This window comes from Rhinolophus ferrumequinum, chromosome 8 (genome assembly GCF_004115265.2).
Source record: "Rhinolophus ferrumequinum isolate MPI-CBG mRhiFer1 chromosome 8, mRhiFer1_v1.p, whole genome shotgun sequence".
NCBI lineage: Eukaryota > Metazoa > Chordata > Mammalia > Chiroptera > Rhinolophidae > Rhinolophus > Rhinolophus ferrumequinum.
The window spans coordinates 58,784,924-58,802,958 of record NC_046291.1 but is presented as its reverse complement, the minus strand read 5'-3'; positions in this window follow the sequence as shown (position 1 = coordinate 58,802,958).

Genomic DNA, 18,035 nt, shown 5'->3' with positions numbered 1-18,035 from the left:
TGGACAATATTTATAATGAATATATGCATACAAAGGATTTAAAAACTTAATATAGAAATTAGTAAAAAAAATATAAGTGCAACAATGAAAATATAAAATATGAGCAAAAGAATTCAACAGAAAAAGTGTAAAACTCTATTATCCTGAAAAAATAATCAAATTCAACAGTAATCCAAAAGGAGGACATTAAATTATCAAACTAATAACGGACGAAAATGCTATTCACTGTCTAAAATAATAAAAGATGCTTAAATGTTTCTAGAGGTAAAATAAACTGTCATCTTTGTAGACATATTTGCCAATTATTATCAAAACATCTAAATATTAATAACCTTTAATACAACGTTCCAAACTGGATAATCTCTTAAGAAACTATTTAGTGATGTTTAGATTTATTAATTTAGGTTTAGGTTTATTAATGAACATATCAATTGAAGTTTTATTTATAATAGTGAAACATGGAGGGAAAATACCAAATGATATGGAAATGACTAAATAAATTATGAGTCACCCATAAGATAAATACATAGCCACAAAAATAATTTAAAATTCCAACATATTTAGTGTCATGCAAACTACTTAAAGTAATTTTAAGTTATAAAGGAGAGGATATTAACTTTATAATAGTATGATTACTATTTTATTGCCATATATAGGTGTATATATATATATATACCAAAGTTTTCTATACATTCACACAGAATGCTGACTATATGCTAAAACCTATTAAATTCCTAGTTCTTTAAATTATTTAATTTATTCTTAAGCAATTTAACTTATAAAATAAGAATTAATTTTAATTTCCCAAATCTTTTATATCTGTGTCCAGCAATCTTTAAGATCACATCGGTGTCTTTTTTGAGTGAATGTGTGTGTACTCACACACATAACATATAAAACAGAGATATAACAAAATGCATTGCTATTGGAACAATAGGTGATTCTTTTCTTATTTATATTTTTATGCATTTTACTTTTTCCTAAAAGATTTTGTATTGTGATTATAATATAAAAAAATAAATTTTAGCAAAAATATATTTACAACTCCTCTGCACAAATATTTTAACATTATATTTCATTTTCTGGATGCTGTTGAGATGGGATAGTTAGGCTAAATGTTGTAATCCATACCTCTATAACAGTAACTGGTTCAGCTAGGTTAAATTGGAAAGAATCCCTAGATTTGCATTTAATGGCAAAGAAAAGAACTCTTCTTTTCTCTGGGCAAACCAGTATGCAGCTGTGAGGTCTGGAATTCCTAGCTGCTTTGTTTTCATGAGGGAAGCCCACTTAATGACAAAGCTGACATACGAGGAAAGGTAAACCTGGGAAAGCTACAGAAAAGAGAAGCAAGAGACCTCCTGAATACTATCTTCATAATATTGAAATATCATTCAACTAACTAGTAACAAAAACTACAAAAAAAATCAGCAGTTTGATTTAATTTATATTAATGAAATGTGTAGGTAGGTCTGGGCTGGAACAAAGACTCTTTGATGCAATAAATAGCCAATAACTCAGGCTTCTAATATACTTTCCATCATTCTGTTTTCAAGATGGCTACTAGAGTTCCACTCATCTTCTCCTTTTTTTCTGGCCAGAGAAAGGGAAAGTGCAAAAGTAAAAACGAAGGGTACAAGTTGACTCTTGCTGAGTCTTGTAAGTATCACCCAAGTGTTTCCACTTTTCCCTCTTTGACCATAGCTATGACACTTGACCTGACCTAGCAACAGGAGAGGAAGAATCTGTAGGGTTTTAGTGTGTGTGTGTGTGTGTGTGTGTGTGTGTGTGTGTGTGTGTGTGTGTTAATCTATATATGTTGCCTTCCTGAATAAAAAGGTTCTGTTAATAGAAGAGGATGGGAAAAGATATTGACAAGGTAACAAGCAGCCTCAGCCATCCTACTAAAACTTGGACACTCAGTTAACGGTGCCAATAAATTATATTTTAATATTAAAACAAAAATCAAACAAAATTAAACAGAAAAAGTCAACAGAGTTACTTGTTTTGTTGTTTATTTGGTTGGTTGGCTGGTTGGTTGATTGGATGGGTGGGTGGCAAGTTTTGAGTTTGTTCCAATATAGAATTTTTTTGTCTCCAATACTATACCAGAGGTCTCAAAAGAAAAGACTATCATTTGATGATATTTTTAAGACCTCCTGGTATGCCAGAATTTAATTAATGCCCAGTTCTTTAATGTTCGATGTCCTCTCAACCAATTCAGTTTTCAATATAGTAATTGACTTTAATTTAAAGTACTAGATTTTTCTATATTTGTTTCACCTATTTTATGAGATCTTATTTTCCTGGAATATCTTAGATTGTGTCCCACAAAATAATAAAAATAATAATACTTATGAATTGTAATAAAATTTTTCTAAAAATTCATTGATTTTTACATTCATGTTACCCCTGAAAACAATTACATTCAATTCTATAGTAGGCTGAATGTGGGTATAACCCAATCTCTGAAAACCTTAATAGTAAAGAGATCTCAATATGTTAAGTCACTGCTATAATAAATATAATGTATTAGAACTGGTATTACAATATTGATTGCATCTATTTTATTTAGTCCATTTATATAATTTCATCAGCATTCATCAACACAAAAATAAATGTTTGTTTCAAATTCCCTTTTAATTTTTTCTGCTTCAGAAATTTCTGCTCTTTCCACTATTCCTCATCTTTCCAAATGAGACCTATGAAAAAACACATTTTCACTCACTTCACTATTTATATTCACTTACATTTATTTCTAATATATTTCAATACCACCTCACTAAGTGTTATATAAACACATTATTAACATAAAAGAGAGAAAAGTTAAATTGCTTTCACATGGCTTAGTCATGCTGAGGAGCTAGATAAAAATCCAGTACCTTTTAAGCATAATTTCCTGAATATGTTTTTACTTAAAAACTTCTAGTATTTTAAACAATAAAATCCGTAGAGTAATCCTTGTCTTACTTGGCAATCAGACTTCAGATAACCACAATCAGCTTCAACAAAACCACAAGCCCAAATTAAGGCAATAAAAGGCTCCTGGGCATCAGAAAAAGTAGTTGTCACAAAGATCTTGTACTATAGGTGAGGAATAGAATTATCCTCGGGACAGAACAAATTGATTTAGTGTGTGTGTTTGACTAAAGTAAACAGTAAAGGGTAAATAGCACAAATCCAAAAGAGTGTGCGGGTAGATTAGAGAAAAATATTTCTCAGAAGGACCTAGCAAATAATTGGGAGACCGAAAGGCCATTATTCACCCATACATCGATCCCACATGTATGTATTGAGCATTGTTAAGTGTTAAGCTCTATTCCAAGCACTAAAGATATAATTGGAGATAAGACAAATACATTTCCTGCTCTCAAGAGGCTTACATTCTATTTGGATGAGAGCCACACAGATAGATATATACAAAAGTCACCAGGTAATATGTATATCAGAGTCTGATGGGAATAAAGAGAAAAGAGTGTGTGTGCTCTCTTACTAGGATGATCAGGGAAGTACGCTCTGACTAGGTAACATTTGTGCTTACGTTAGTGAGAAGGCAAGCTTTGGACATACAGGAAAATAAGTACTGAAGTAGAAGAAAGACAGAAAACACAAAATCTGTACTTTGTATGTCTGATGAACAGTAACGAGGCTAGCATGCCTCTCTCCTAGTAGGAAATCGATGCATGGTAAGAAATGAGATTGCAGACAAGCCCAATGGCCAGATTACACAGCACCTTATGGGCCATGCCAGGCGTTCTTGATTTTTTTTTTTTTTAACTCAGTGAGAAACCAGGAGTGTGGTAAAAGAAATGTGCATGCCATGATCTGGAGTTTCACTTTTTAAGGCTCCCTCTGACTTCTTGGAGGACATAGACTCTAGAAGCCTGGAGATCAGCTATGAGGCTTTTGCTGTAAGCTGAAAAGTACACAAGTTTGGACCCGGGTGGCAAGAATGAGAAAGCTAGTCAAGATCCTGGTTGTTTTTCCACGGTAGAGCTCACAGAATTTGCTACAGAATTGGTTATGGAATGTGAGAGAGAAAGTAATAAACATTTTCTCCAACCTTTTAGAACAGAGCAACTAGAAGAATGGAGTTGTTATTTCCTGAGATGAGGAAAACAAGGGAGCATTTTATGAGGGAAAAGCAGCAGTTTGTTTCAAGACCTATTAAATTCAGAGGTACCTTTTGGGCATCCAAGCAGAGATGATGAATAAACAGTTAATATTCTGTATTAGACGCACGGTTTCAGATACAAATTTGTTGTTAACAGTACAGAAATAATATTTAAATCGACAGGTTTGGATAAGGTCACCCAAGGATTCAGTATAAACAGAGAAGAGGTCCAATGTAAAAACGCTGAGACATTTCAACAGTTCAGAATCTGGAAGAGGAGGTGGAACCAACAAAGGACACACAGTTGCAGCATTCCATACAACTGGAAGAAAATCAAAATATGATAAGATCCTAGAAGCCAATTGAAGAAAGGTTTTCAAAGAAAAAAGGAGTGACCAGCCCCTGTCACAATCTAGGATATGTGGCTTGTGGATTTCAGGAAAGCCAAAGTAAAGGGGGGTAGCAGACAGCTAAAGCAGACAGGGGAAATGGTCATTTAGTTGAACAGATCTGAAAGATTATTGTTGACTACGGCATGTACTGTATCTAAGAACTAACTTTGGAAAATTAATAAGCTGTTTATTTCAAAGAAACTATGTCATATATAAATTTTAAAGGAGTAAAGAGTGCTGTGGAGTCAGGACAAATAGTCTGAACTCCAAAACAAGGACACTTTTACACACACACACACACACACACACACACACACACACACACACAGTCTCTTCCATATTAGCCCAGGAAAGGAAAGCATCATCAATGTTTACGAGGGAGGAGATCATATAGAAACTCTCAATGTGTCTTGCAAGTTACAAACATTGTTTATATATATTTTATGTACTATTTTGTATTAATTAAATATATTAATACAGCTTTTAAAAACAGTACTTTCTCATTTCACATATTTCTAGGAGTCCTAGGAAAGGGGACTATGCCAACTGGCAGTACACTATGAAATCAATTGCCTAGGAAAATCTATGTAACAAATGCACTGGTTCAGGTGTTACATGTCTAAAATTAAGGTTACTGTTTTAACAAATGTGGTTGTCTGGTTTCCCTAGCAACTGAAAGTGACAGGTGACAGAAGAAAAGCAGGAGAAAACAGAAGACCAACCAGAAAAAATACAGCAATTTCAGTCCATTAGATATTAGATGCAAACTGTTCTGCCTCGTTCAATGGTCCCTAGGGCCTGTATTGTTTTGCTATAAAGTACAATGATTAATGCTTATTATAATGGAACTGAGTCATGAAATGGTTAAATTAATTCAAGTTTATTTTCTTTTTGGCAGCATATAATACAATTTTGAAAAGACGTTTATCAAAAGTGGTTAAAATACAGATGTTTGAGAGATGAGCTTCAGTTATCTGAAACATTCGCTTACCCAGAAAGAGTTTTCTTTTTTTTATTAGTTTCAGGTGAACAAAACAATGTAATAGTTAGACATTTATCATTTATATCCCTCACACAGTATCAACCCGTCTCCCTGCCATCCACTATCCCTCTGACATCGCACACAACCATTACATTTCCACGGTCTTTATTCCTAATGCTGTACTCCGCTTCTTGTAACTATATATATATATATATATATATATATATATATATATAGTTCCTATGTGTATATATATATATATATATATATATATATATATATATATAATTGTAGTTGACATTCATTATTGTTCAGCTTCAGCTTCAGGTGTACAGTTCAGTCAGCAGGCATCTACATCTTCCCTGAGGTGGTCTCCCTAACGAGACAAGTGTCCATCGGATACCCTACAGAATCTTTACATTATTGATTACATTCCCCAAATTGACTTTTGTAACCCCGTGGCCATCTTGTGGTTACTGACTGTGCTTTCTAATCCCCTCACCTTCCCCGTTATTCCCACCCCTCTCCCATCTAGCAACCCTCAGTTTTCCTTCTGTCTCTGAGACTGTTTCTGATTAGTTCATTCATTTATTCTTTTCTTTAGATTCCACCTATAAGTGAGATCATATGGTATTTGTCTTTCTCTATCTGACTTATTTCACTTAACATGAAGTTCTCTAGGTCCATCCATGTTGTTGCAAATGGTAAGATTCCTTTCTTCTTTATGGCTGCGTAATATTCCACTGTATAAATGTACCACGGTTTCTTAATCCAGTCGTCTACTGACGTGAATTTTGGGTGTCTCCATGTCTTGGCTATTGTATATAGTGCTGCAATAAACATAGGCGTGCATAAATTTTTTCGAATTAGAGTTTTGGATTTCTCCGGATAGATACCTAGGAGAGGAATTGCTGGATCATAAGGTAGTTCCATTTTCAACAGAAAGAGTTTTCTGATGCTTGATACAGATGTCATTAAATAAAGCTTCAAATAATTATAAATGATTAGAAAACATTTTAATAATTGTATTAATAAATTATTAATTCATAAATTAATTAATTTATTCAACAGAAATTTATTGACTGCAAATTCATTTCCTTAGCAATGGGCAGAGAGCTAAGTAAGACCCATCCTCTTTTAGGAGCTTATATTCTAGCTGTAATAAAAGAATTGATGTCATCCACATTTCTCAATAATTTTTCAGGATGAATGGAAAGTAGTGTTTGCATGATCATAATCAGGATATTGTTGGGAGAGGAGAATGAGTATGGGCTTCCTAATAATGAAATACTGAAAATTACTTCACAAGAGATAAGTCTAAAATTTGCATAGGAACAAGTAGACAACATTTCTGATTTCTGTAGCTGCTTTCCAAGTCGAGTCTATTAGGCAAAACTAAAATATAATGCTGAGTATTTTGATGGCAGTTGCTACATAGAAATGGTCTTTCATTTCACAGATATAGAACTAAACTCCAAAAATATAATTAGACCTTTCGAGTTAATAATAAATTGCTGGACACTGATAGGTTTAGAAATTTGTATAATTTGTATTGGATTTGAACTTAAGACCTATTACTATCACAAGAGTTGCTAGCTACTCCAAGCTGAATTTCTAACTGCCTATTCAATGTTTCTACCAGCTTGTCCTAAACTGGAAGGGATTCTATATATTAGATTAACATTTTAGACATACATAAAGGCATAATAATAATAATAATAATATAAATAGTCATAAGCACCACACACTCAATGTATGTGAGTCAAAATTCAAATTTCTTACCGCATTCCAAAATAAAAAATCTCTTTGAATCCTTTTGCTTTTTCAATGATACCATAGTCTCTCAGTTACACAATCATAAAATCTACACTTATAATGAGTTTCCATTTTGTAAAACCACTTATCTGGTCAATTCTCCCTTTTTTTCCCCATCTGCAATGCCATAGCTTCCCGATTTTTCTGTGCGCTTGCAGTCCTTTTGCCTTTCAATTACAGCAGGTCCTCGAATAACATTGTTTGATCATCATTTCCTTACAACATTGATGAGATACCATAGACACTTAACTCTTGTTTCTATCAGTTAACCTATGGTAAAACTGGTTTTGTTATACATCGTTTCTCTTAAAGTCACAGAACATAAGACGACAGTGAGGACTTACTGTATTATGCATGCTATAGTCAGAATGATCTAATACATAAGTACCTTAGAACACCTAGTGTCTCCCCATTGTCTGCAGGCCTTCTCAGCTGGCATCCAAAGGCCCGAACACCTGGCCTTTTCTTAAAGCTCTAAGCTTATTTAATACCTTCACCACTGCACTCTGTATGCTTCAGTAGTACAGAATTGCTCATGGTTCTGTGTCTCACCTTCTATGTTTTCATTCTGGCCCCTCTGCTTAAAAGGTCCTTTCAACTTTCTAAACCGGTGTGGCTTTTACACAGCCTTTAGATCTTGTCCCAGACCTCGTTACCTCCAGGAACATTTTTTTAAAGTATAATATCTATTCTCTGTATTCTTATACTTAGGCTGAGTACATTACTGTATTCATGGCTACCACTTTGAATTGAAATTATGTTAATCTGCCTCTCCCTACCATGAGGCTGCACATAGCTTGCGAATAAAAGGTGTAGCTCATACAGCATTGTCCAAAGTTCATTTTCACTGGGGAGAGCACTTAATAAGTATATAATATATAGTTACTAAATTATATTAAATAAGTGTCTTTTGTAGTTTGGTTCTTACCTTTCATTTCAATTTATTTGCCCTGTCAAAATTATTCCTATTCCCAGATTTTCCACGCATGAGTTCCTTAAAACCCTTGCACTTTCTTTCCTTAAAGATGTGTACATTCCTTTGACTTAGCTCACTCTCACTCCTCTCATTGACACCATTTTCATTATTTAGGTGTGTAATCATGAGAGAGATGCCTGGGTAGCGAGGCTCCCTTGACTTCCACATTAGGCCCACGGCTGCCTTGGGTAAATAATTCAAAGCCTTGTTGGTTATCCTTCAAGTGTCTAATCTACTTATTATTCTACTATCGTTTAAAATTTACTTTCCTTACTGTAGAGTTTAGAAAAATATCTAATGAGGACTTTACTATACTTTTAAATGTCTTCACATGTCTGCTGTGTAGTAACATTTGTCACACCTCTATGTAAATGGAAGTACCCACACAGAATCTCTTTTTAAAATAGGAAAAAGAAGTAGAAAATGCAAATGGGGAGAGGAGCAATTGAGAAGATAACGACTGAAGGAAAATTTATTTTAAAAGTGATAATTCATTTTGAGTTAGATCAAATGACATCATCATTTTTGTCAAGACAAAGTAGGAATAGAATGTCTATCCACTCAAACAGTTTTTCAAGCATTTGGACTTAGATTGTCTAGTATTTTTTCAAGTTTTATTAAATTTGGCTAATAATGCAATCTTTGTACCTAATTCTATTTTAAAACCGGTGTCAACTGTATTGTCATTTCTGCTTTTTTCCCCAACATTTGAAAAATACACATTAAATCATAACCAAAACATCCTAATGTAGAACACATTCTTTTAATAGAAAGTCCAGGAGATGTGTGGCCATGGCAATAAAGCCCTGGTACGTGCAGTAACTTAGCTGAGCCTGTGAATGTCCAGTTCCCTATTACTTCTATAATGCACCCCAAACGTGACATACTAACTGTGGCCTTTTGTGATTGCTTCACATGAGATATATTTTTTCATTCCAAAAGAAATATCCTTGCTATAGTCATTTGTCTATAGGGTCCCAAATGCAGTGATATTCCCCCAAATGACTGCTGATTTCAAGGAAACTAAGGTCTTTTTTGTGAGTGTCCATCAAGCTTCCATTTCTCAAGGAGCCATAAAAATGGGATCCTTTGAGCTCCTGAGTAACTGGAAATTCTTCACACTATGTTATTGTTTCAGCAGCTCAAGCATGGACTTTTATCCTTTGTCTGCTTCTTATTTTTCAAAGAACAGAAATAGAACTGCCAAAATGCCACAAGGGAAGCTATTCTCATTGTCAGGTCAAACTGTAGTCCTATTAATAATGCTAGTGGAAGTAAGAAATACCATATAATTATAAAGATGATTGTTCTTGTTAGAATTTAACACTCTTAATTTGAAATAACCATTTTTTCCATTATAAGTAAGTTTTAATTTATTGTTGCTTTCTTTTTATTAAGGAAATTTGAAAATTGTGTGCTTTCTTTCCAGTCTGGTATTATCTTTAGATAACTGATTTCAATGACAAGTGAATGCATCCTTTAACTCTAAATTGTGTTTTGAGCAATTCATTGGTTCAGTTTAATGTCTAGTTCGTGTTTTCCGATGTGTTTATTTTTTTGAGATGTGATTTAATAAGATTTCTCCACTCTCGTAATGCAGAAAACAAGTGGAAGAATAAGTCAAACCCCTTGCTAACTCTCTCATTTCCAAAAGAAGTTCTTTTGTAAAGGACCAGATAGTTAATGATTGGCTATACAGTCTCTGTTGCAGCTACATAATTCTTCCATTGGCACGTGAAAGCACCAATAAATGATACATAAATGAATAGATGTGAGTATGTGTCAATAAAACTTTATTAAAAATAGGATATGGGCTGGAACCCTGTCCTACAGGAATTACTCTGCCAATTGATCAGAGAACACAGTCATTTTGACTGGAAAATACTAGGGACTATTATTTGGTCAATCAGGACCCCAAAAGAGGGCTGTTATCTACACCTAAATTAGAATTCATCTTACTTTTGGTAACCAGTGTATTTATATCCAAGCACAGGTTAGCTTATAAAACAGAGGCTTCAAAATAGAATGACTTAAATTACATGTCCCAAGTGTTACAGATTGAATTGTGTCCCCAAAAAGATATGTTGAATTCCCAGCCTTCGGTATCTATGAATGTGACCTTATTTGGAAATAGGGTCTTTGCAGATGTAATTAGTTAAGATGAGGTCATACTGGAGTGGGGTGGGCCCTTAATCCAATATGACTAGTGTCCTTGTTGAAAGAAGGAAGACACTGTGAACGCACAGATGCACAGGGAGAAAACCAAGTGATAAGGAAGGCAGAGATTGAAATGACGCATGTAAAAGCCAAGAAATGTCTAGGGAAACCAGATGCTAAAAGAGTCAAAAAAGATTCTTCCTTAGAAGCTTCAAAGGCAGCATGGCCCAGTCAACACCTTAACTTTATACTTATAGCCTCCTGAGCTATGAGATAAATTTCGATTGTTGAAGCCACCCAGTTTGTTGTACCTGCTTACAGCTGCTCTGGAAAACAAATACACCCAGTGATAGCGCAGCTCTGAGCTGGCAGGGTAACTATACTCTAGAAGACCAGTCAGAAACCCAGCGGTATCTTCCTCCATGTTGCTTCCCTACTCCCAATCATCTTGAACCATGGACCCCTTTGGCTATAATCAGAGGTCCATGAATACCTTATTTTGATTAATGTTTTAATTGCATAAAATAAAACAAATAGGACTACAAAGGAAACCAATTTATAATAAAATATAGTTATTGAAATATTAGAAAAACAAATTCATGATACAGCAATATGTATGATTTTTTTTTCTTTTTTAATTAAAGTTTGTTGGGGTGACAATTGTTAGTAAAGTTACATAGATTTCAGATGTACAATTCTGTACTACATCATCTATAAATCACATTGTGTGTTCACCACCCAGAGTCAGTTCTCCTTCCATCACCATATATTTGATCCCCTTTACCCTCATCTCCCACCCCCATTCCTCCTTACCCTCTGATTCTTTATTAATACATCAAATATCAAGATGAAGTGGTTGGTCTATTAACTACCAAAAATTTTTAATAGGAATAAACATAAACGATATTTGATGTACCCTCAATTATAATATGATATGAAAATATCCATTATTCTATAAATGAAAAAGGCACAGATATTGCTAGACTACAATGGTTTTTGACTACATTGATAATTGAGGAGAAATGCCAATTTTCAATTAGAGGTTAGTGAAAATTAAGATGTAGTAATTTTTCCTTTTCAAGTCAATAGTCCCCTTGGATTCTATTCTCAGATCTCTTGGTTCATGGACCTCATGAGTTTAAGAATACCTCCCTGGATGTTCTCTTCTGCAATGGTAAAGCTAACTCTCCATAAATTCTTTGTTCTGTTTCAAAAAAAGTGAGGTTAGAGGCCATCCCAGGTAGGGATGTTTGTTTAATTAGGTGTCCCACAAGTTGCATATAATCATTTATACTACATCCAGTAGGAACAAACTTAGTCATAGAACCAAAATTAGCTGCAGAGACTAGAAATCTAATCAATTATTGCATACTCATGTGTTGGCCTTACATTATAAAGTTAATTTAATAAAGGTAAATCAGGAAAATGAATGATTGGGAACATTATTAACTGTCTCTGGTCAAGAAAAATATTATCCCTTTAGACAGGATTAAAAAAAAAAAAAAACCTAAGAAAGAAAGGTGCCTAAATAAGTTTTTGGGGTTTGTTTGTTTGTTTGTTTGTTTGTTTGTTTGTTTAATTATTAAGGTACTGTTTAAAAGAAAATGCTGGAAGAAACAACTGATAGGCTTAGAGAAAAATTATACTGCATGCCTTAGGTTTTGTTTTATACCAAATTTTGTCCTAACACAACGAAAGAAGTTTACAGGGTATAAACAAGTTTCACTGTTGTTCATATCCACTTTTCATAACCTCTCAGAGGTCTATGCATTTCTTCTTACATTTATTCCACATTGTGTGGATGAAGCTAACCTCTGCTGCCCAGGTTATAATAATGGGTATTCAAAATCATATCACATCACAATCACCTCAGTATGATCCCAGTAATTGTTTGAACAATGGATCTGCTCAGAATTTTGACTTATGATAAAAACACTCTTGAATATCATAACCAGTGAAGGCACTGTAGTCTTGCTATCATATAGAAAGAATCTGTCTGCATACAGGCAGAGTTAAGCAAAGCCTGGAGATTAGGAGTCATTATCATGTGAACTTCTGGATCCAGCCATGACTAGGCTATACTAGACATTGACCGGTTGCATAAGTCAATTAATTTCCCTTTAGGTTAAGTAAATATAGGGATATGTGCCTTAACATACTTCTGTCTGAATCACAGTAATGGTTTTTATTGAATTTTAAGACTTAAGGACTGATGCAGGTGTTTGAAAACCATTTGCCATAGGCACCACACATATAATCTTATATGTTCCTCCTCAATACTTTGATTACTCTTCTTATTTGATGTTGAGCAAAACTGGAAAGGAGCCTACATGATCCTAGTCTCTGTAACACACTAGGCACATTGACTAGCATAAATATATGTTTATTCTCATAATTGTAAAATAGCTTTCTTTAAACTATAATTGGGTAAGATGCCATCAGTCTATACTGAGGGATATCATAAGAAATAGCCATATGAAACTGATTACTTTACTCCCTGTAAGACGTGAATGCAGACAATATCCCCTGAGGTAAACAGTGCCTGCTCAGTGAAGACCCAGAATAACTTTATCTTTTTCTTTGTAATCCTTGTTATCAGTATCTCTGAGTTGCCAAAGCAACTAGATTATTTTTAGATTATGGATACTATGAATTAGGTAACTTATAATATGTTTTTCTTTTCTTTTTTTTTTTTTTTTACAGGTTACTTGAAAGCTTAAACCCAATGTGCGACCCATCTCTACTAGGATTGCAGTTATCTTGCACTTTGTGTACCAATTTCACCCACAGATTCTTTTTTTCCTCTTTACTCCAATTCACTCAACTTTAAAAGTTATTTTATACTTTGTTGTATAGATCTTTACATATGACTTTAAATTCTTTTTCTGAAAACAGAGTGAAAAGTAAATATTTTATCTTATTAATTCAGTGATAAATTATTACAACTAATTAAGCAAATTAATGATGTCAATAGCATAATTGGGAATTACTCATGATCATGTATATAATTGATGCCTCTATTACTACATATGGTTTCTTTATTAATTTATAACTTTGTATCTTGGGTTTACTTTTCCAGACAAACAGCTTATGTCTCATTATGAGTTTACCATAGCAACAGTGAAAGGGACCAATAGAATCTTGAATATTAAATTTTTAGCAGGGATTCAATGCAAGTTTGAAGGCTTGGTTATATTGGATGGACACAATGCTTAATACAATACAATGAGTTTTCACTAAAAAGAGGATGAAAAATTTAAAGACATGGGCATTAACCATGAAAATTATCTTTAATTGAAAAAGGAAATCACAGGCTACTGTCAAACAGAAGAATAATGTGGAATATTATAGTAATGTGTTTCTGAAATTGGCATCTAAATTATTAAATATACAAATTTTCCACTGGCTTTTGTTATTTTTTTTCTTATTTCTCTAAGTTAGAAACACCTATACAACTGGGGGAAAAAGACATTTTTTTTTTTGCATAGCACTTACATATTTTCTATTATATGTTAACTAATTTTCCAGTTGGCTTGCAATTTTCCCTGTTCCTGATTGCTTAATTCTATACCTTATTCCATCTACATTGACAGCGATACTGAAAGTAGAGTAAATTTACAAGATGCAAAAAAAGAATAGCAACTCATGCCCTAAATAAAGCTCAGTAAATTAATATTTACTTGGACAGCCTTGCCATCAGTTTGTTTATATAATATCAAAAACTATACTGATCCAAAATAAATCAAAATAGATTAGACATATAGAAGTGAATATAAAGTCATTTGACTGAATTAATCATTTCCTTTCTCATTGCTTTCATGCAACTGGTGTCTTTAAGCATTGATATTATGGAGTCTATAGCCAAATTATTCTCTCTTGTCAGTATCTTTCCTGGAGTAGAGGAAAGATATGTGATATAAACATAGATGACATAAACAAAAAGAAATATTTTATAATATCCGTCCACCCAAATAATTATTCATAAGTAATGCAAAAAACTATTTTTGGTAACCCCCTTGAAAACAGTAAGACTGCTGTATACTATTTTGCAGGCCCTTGGAGCACATACCACAGTGATTGTTACATCCTAGGTACTAAGATATAGAAGAACATCTAAACTATGAGATAAAACCTTGCTCCTTTTATGGAATCAACAGATATTAATGCAGTGCTTTATATATGTCAGACATGGAAGATACCATTATGGAATGGCAGGTGAGAATCCTACCATCACAGGATTTAGACGGTTTGTGAGTAAAAATAATGTTAAAGTTTGGTCTATGAGAAAGAAAAGGGACCATTTTTATTTTCTCAGGAGATCTTAGCTATAGTAAATGTCTGAGGGGAAAATGAAAGTAAATAAAATAAAGATGAAACTCAATGCCAAATGATAATTTACAATGAGAAAATGAGGTGATATAAAATACTGAAAGAAATAGCTTAAACATATGGAAAGCATAAATATATTCTGTCTAATCACGTTCAGATTCCTGAATTAATTTTGGATGTTTTGCCTGATCAAAAATACTATACAATTACATCATGTCCTTGAAAAGATTATATACTTTCTGAACAATCAATTAATAGTAATGATGAGAATGTTATGAAGTCAATAAGTATTAATAAGAAGGAATAAACTAATGAAATGAGGAATATTCTATTCCGCCACTCTAGCCATTTTATGAGCAAACTTCATATATGATTTAAATTGAAATACATTGCAATTCTAAATATTGCAAATATTTAGAAAAATGCTATATATTTCCCTTTCTAATAGTATTATACTATTTTTGTACAAATCCATATGTATATCCAAAAATATAAATATCTTCACGATATAAAATATAATACTGACACACTCAAATTTCTAGTAACAAGCAAACTAATAAGCAGGAGAAAAATGCCAATCTTGTTCTCACCAAATCATACTCCCAGCTCCAGAGAACAGTAACAATTTAATCATTGAGCTACTTCAATGACATTGAAAAGAAGTAATGAAATCATTTTCCTTCTTCCTAATTCAATAATATAATTCATGCCAGAGAATTTAAAATGGATTTCACACATTTAAAGATACATTTTATTTCTACTAAATGTATTTTATATATTACCAGAGGGAGAAGCTAAACAGCTCTGATAGCATTGTAACTGTCTGAAAGCCTGAACTCAAGCAAAAAAAAAAAAAAAAAGCAAATTTCAAACTCTATTTTGTATTTTAATAGGATCAGTTAGCAAGTTTAAATTCCCTCTGCTCATTGTGCTTTCAAGTTACAAATGAAATCGAAAACTATAAAGTAAAAGCAGCAAGAAAATTATTTTTGGATTCTCTGATGATGGAGAAAATATATACAATAGGTTACATAAAGAAATGACCTTTATCTGCCAAAGTAATCTGAATATATTTCATACACATTTTTGAATAGTCTACAAGAAAGCAAATTATGTGAGATAAAGTTGTTAAAATAAAAGTTAAGTGAGATAAAATGTCACTTGATTTAAAAATGTAATGCTACAGAAATGAATGCAACGTAACCAGTTATAAAAATGCAGAAAGGATTTTTTTTTTGTATTGCTCTATTTCTATGACTATTAGTAAGAAGCACATAGTACTGTTTGCTGTACCATAGATATGCCAGTATCGTCATATATAAGACCTTCAGATTTAACCTGACCTCCTCAGAATGGATATCCACACTACAGTATGTTAGGGGACCTTTTTGATACCACTTTGATAATTCTTTGCAAACCTCCATTAGAAACAGAGGAAAGCCACTTCAAGAGTGTGCACTTAGAGCTTACTGTTTACCTATACACTCGTAAGATCAAAACCCCTGGTCTTACTGTTTTTGTTAACAAGGAGCAGTGAAAGTCTTCCCACATACTGAGTTTTGGTTTCCATTTTACAATCTGAGATGACAGACGGCACAAAAATGATGAGAAAACTGTGGGGAGGCTTCCAGAAGATTGATTCTCTCATCAGCTGATTCTTTTCTAGTTAGTCTTTTATTGACTACAAAGGTATAGGCAATGCAGAAAAGGAAAACCAGACTGCCCTGTTTAATCCTGAGGGCATTGGCAAAAGGTGATCACTTTTTGAGAAAACAGAGGCCTACAAGGAAATCAGTACACTGTATGAGCCGTTAAGCTGATTTAAACACACAAGGGATGCCTGGGGTTGAGCGCAAGATCTCTGAGGTGTGAGATGAGAATGAAACCATTCCACAGACTAATATTACTGAGCTTTAGTAGCAGGTGGTACAGTTGATCAGTCAGGAACCTGTCATCTGAGAGACACGAAAAATCATTCATTTTTTCCCCCTCTTCACCAAGAGTAAAAATACTGCAATTTTGAATTTTGACAATTATCACGTACAAGTTACGACAATTTAGGCACCCATAAGAAGTGAGCAAAATCAAAACAGAGCTAAATTTTCTATTTGTCTAAGATTACAAACTATAATAACTCAAAGTGGCTGACCAGCGATTTACCTGTGTTTTAAGTGCATCTGGAATGAAACCTTTACATGCTGTCAGCATAACCTGCAATCCAGACAGCCCAGAGAAATCCATGTGGAATTTTCATGGCTAGGAAGAGAAGTAGAGATTTTGTTTTGCTGATTTTGTGGTTTGGGTGGTCAGTTTTATTACTGGAACTTTATTACTTAAACAACTGTGGAGAAAAGTTCGCATTTTGACAATATTCACTTTCTGATTAGAGTCTCAGAAAGAAGGTAAAATGTTGGAGTGTGCTATTAACTTATATTTGCAATGGCCATATCATTCTCCATTTGCTAATTGCTACAGAAAATTCAACACCAACCTAAGACTGAAGTGACAAATCAAATAAGATATAATGAATGAAATCCTACATATTTTAAAAGTATTTTTTCACTACAAGTAATTCTGTACCATGAATATTTAGATTTACAATATAATTTAAAGAGGATGTTAAGATATATTATTAAAACTAAAATATCATCAGTTTCAAAGCCACCTAATTTCAAACATATGAAGTCCTGAAATAAGAAAATTCAATATTTGATTTTGTTTTTATTTACAATATACTTGCCATAAAATTCTTAATTATAGCAGTCTTCTCTTCAAGTAACATTGTATGAAAGTGCGGATCATTAATTATTATACCAACAATTATTCTTTGAATGTTTACCAGATATCTTGTAATTTCCTCATTCTGGGAGACTATGTGGTGAAATGTTTTTTATAGTCTACAATCAATAATCGATGAGTTGAAGAAAATTTGCTTCATCAACTTCTCAATTTACCTCTTTACTGAAATATTTTCAATAGTAAAGCCCAAAAATAATATAGCAAAAGATACCAGGAAGAAATATATACCAGAACTTTGCAGAAGATAAATTCTTTTAAGAACTGGAAACTGTTAGGTTTTACAGGTTTTTAAAAACCATATTTGCAATATACTGCCTTCTCATTATTTCTCCAGGCGCTTTGGTTTGAATCTTGACATAATGCGCTAATGCATGGACTCAAAACATGGAATTACTCTAATATCAGCTGGGTGCTTAACTGCCCTTTTCAGAAGCAATCCTTATTTAATTTCTATACTGTTTCCTGCAATGT